Genomic DNA, 3,454 nt, shown 5'->3' with positions numbered 1-3,454 from the left:
GGGCTTAGTCGCTCCACGGCATGTGGGATCTTCCCAGACCAGGGCTCGAACCCGTGTCCCCTGCATTGGCAGGCGGATTCTTAACCACTGCGCCACCAGGGAAGCCCTAAGCAAGAACACTCTTAAGCAACCACAAAACAGATGAAGCAGAATCAACAAAGGTGAATCGCCCAGACTTCTGAAGACGGAGATGTGGGCAGACGAGCCCAGAGAGCTCGGGAGACCGGGCGGGGCCGGTGCGCTGATGACAGGGCAGCGGGCTTGATGGAGGTGGGGGACCCAGACAGGGGTCTCGGGAGGGCTCCGGACGCGCCCTTCTTCAGCGGGTTGGGTGAGTGCAGTGGGCCAGAGAGACGGGGCAGGGCGGGCGGTGCCAGCCTCGGGGGATGGGGCGGAGCTGGGGGTCCACTTGGAAGTGGGCGGAGCCGTGAGGACTAGGATGGCTTGCGGTCCCCCTGGGTTCCCTGCGCCTGTGGGACAGGCCTCCCCTCCCCCTTTACCTGTACCCCCACCTGGCCAGGGGGGAAGCCAGCGTGGCCTGGAGGACACAGAGCTTCTCCGTGAGCATCCACCTGCAGGGCTTCACCCACCTCGCCCTCTCTCCAGCTTCGCCCGTGACCACCTGTCCACACCTGTCCCCTTTGGTCCCCAAGCACCAGCTCCATCCAGGCCCAGGCCTGCTCCCCTGCCCCTTAACCAGCAAGCCACAGGCCTCCCTGTCAGCCTCTTCCTCACAGCAGCTGGACCTCGGTTTACCCGGCAACAAAATGGGTGTGCGGGTGAGTCTACCCGGCTCACAGGATGGACAGGTGAGGAGGGAGCTCGGGCCCCTTCTGGGAGTCCTCCAGCTCCCCCCAACCTCTCTGCCATGCCACACCCGCCTCAGCGCCAGTTCTGGAAGCGTCTCCTGGGCTCTCCCTCGGCTGCCCCCTCCCCACCTCGTCAAAGAAGCCTTCTGTGAGCCCTCAGCCCCGAGAGCCTGGCACACGGTCCAGGCCACTGTAACCCTGTGTTGAGGGCAGGTAGCCCTCAGGCGGGGCAGGAGTTGGCGTGCCCGCCGTCCACACTGGGCCCCCAGGGCTCCTCTCGCATGTGGCCCTACCTCCTGACCGCCCCCATCACCAAAGTCCTCGCTGGACTCCCAGCTTTCATCCTCTGTCGTCCCCGGGGGCGGGGGTGCCCGTAGGAAGACCCTCTGGACGGCTTCCCCCTGCTGTGCCCACGGGGTCATCATGGACCCTCCACCTGGGCCCCCTCCTCATGGTTTCTCCTGCTTCCGGAGCCCACGCCCTGACTCCCTGGGGAATTTCTGGCAATCCCAGGCTCACTGCAGCTGCCCCCTTCCAGGGGGACCCGGCCCGTGCGGAGGCCCTCAGCCACACCCCTCTGCCTGACCCCCAGACCCCATCGGGGACACGTGCGTGCACAGACACCCTTCTCTGCTCCCCTGTCTCTTCCGCTGCCCCCTGTCCCCCGGTGGCTCCTGGGACCCACCTGCTGCCCCGGCTCTCACCTTACCTTGTCTCTCAGGGAATCTGCGCAGCGTAGCCACCCCCGTCTGCCTGGCATCGTCCTCCCTGGCCTCCCTCCGACCTGTCTGTCCCCCGCCCACCCCACAGACTCCCCGCCCTGTCCCTGTGTGTCCCCAGGCGCCGCGGCTCCAGGACCCATCTAGCCTGATGGGGCGCGTGGCGGGGGCTACACCAGCAGACCCTGCAGCTCCTCCGCGGGGCAAAGCTGGGCAGCGCGCGCGCACGCCCGCACCGGCAGAGCGATCGGCCTGGGAGGCCTGAGCGCGGCGCTGAGGGTCAAGGCCCAGCGGGAGACCCTGGGCCCCGCTCCAGCCTGCTGACCCGCTGACCATCTCGCTCCCCGCGCCTCTGCTCTCCGCCCACATCCACACAAACAGCCCTGGCCGCCTCTGCTTGGGTTTCCACAGCACTTCAGCCCCAGGCGTCCGCAGCCAGATCCTCTCGTGCCCCTGACCTTCTTCTGCTTCGTACCTGTGCTTGCTGATGGCACCCTGGACCCCTAGCACATCTGGGCACCCCATCTTCTCGCTCCCTGGCCTCTGTACCTCGTGGTGGCAGGAGCTGGCTGCCCCCACCACGCTGCCCACCTTTTCCTACTGGGTACACACCGAGGGGACAGGCGAGCCCATAGACCCACCCCCCAGCCTCCCCCATGGTCTCCCCGCCCCTCCCCTGCCAGCTGGGACTCTGAGGTCCTCGGAGGGAGGAGCCTGGGGTCCCAGAACGAATGTGGACCCCCTTCCCACCCACTTTGGCCTGGACTGGGCTGAGAATGAAGCTTTCTTGGTGCTAAGCCCCCGAGGCATAGGGTTGTTTGTTATAACAGCTTCTTCCTTCCCTGACTAGCACATCCCTGTATCAGTGTCCGGGGCACCCATAAAAAAGCACCACAGCCGGGGCGGCTCAAACAGCAGCATTTCCTGTCCCCAGTTCTGGAGGCTGGAATCTGAGATCCAGGTGTGGGCAGGGCTGGTTCCTCCTGAGGCCTCTCTCCTCGGCGTGTAGACGGCCGTCTTCTCCCTGTGTCCTCACGGGGTCGTCCCTCTGTGTGTGTCCGTGTCCTGACCTCCTCTTCTTATAAGGACCCCAGTCCTATGGGACTAGGGCCCCACCCTGGTGACCTCATGTAACCTGATCATCTGCAAAGACCTTATTTTGTAATAAGCTCACAGGTCCTGGGGGTCAGGACCAGAACATGTGAAATTTTAGGGGCCACAATTCCGCTCAGAGACGTCCCAGGCCCCCTTTCTCTCCAGCCGCACCCCCCGCCCCCCCCCTCCGTTGTCTTCAGAGCCTCAACATTTCTCTCCTGGATCAAGACGCCCTCCTCCTCATCCATCCTGCTTCTCCCACCGTCCCGCCTCCAACCCACGGAGCCCCCAGTAGGCTCCTAAATTGCGCTGCTGTGGCCTCTGCCACCCTGCGGCCCTGGAAGGCCACTTTCCGACCCTCGGCGACCTGCCCTCCTCCCACCGGCAGCCGGCCTCAGACCCGTGCCCTCGGCGCTCCAGATGGACCAGACAGGCGTCACTCTCTTCTGCCTTGACCCGCCCCTGTGCTGACCACTTCTCCGTTCTTGACCCCTCCTCCTTGCTCACTCTGCCCACTCTCTCCCATCCTCCCCCCAGCATCTAGTCACCCGGTGTCACTTTGTCACTTGAGCGTGTGGTCCTGGCACTGGTCTCCCTGGGGACCCGTCCCACCCGGGCCTTGGAGGCCACCCGGTCCATGGACCCAGCCGCCCCGGACGTTCCTCCAGGGTGTCCCACAGGCGGGGCGGAGTCAGTGCGTCCCGTGTCTCTCCGCCCCCGTCTGCCTCGCCCAGACCTCCTCGGGGCCTGCACCCCTTGGCTCAGCACCTCCGGGGCCAGAAGCCTGCCTGGCGCCCCCCCCCCCCCCCCCCCCCGCGGACCCGGTTCCGT

The sequence above is a fragment of the Physeter macrocephalus genome, chromosome 18 (assembly GCF_002837175.3).
Source record: "Physeter macrocephalus isolate SW-GA chromosome 18, ASM283717v5, whole genome shotgun sequence".
Classification (NCBI taxonomy): Eukaryota; Metazoa; Chordata; class Mammalia; order Artiodactyla; family Physeteridae; genus Physeter; species Physeter macrocephalus.
Note: the sequence above shows the minus strand (reverse complement) of the source record.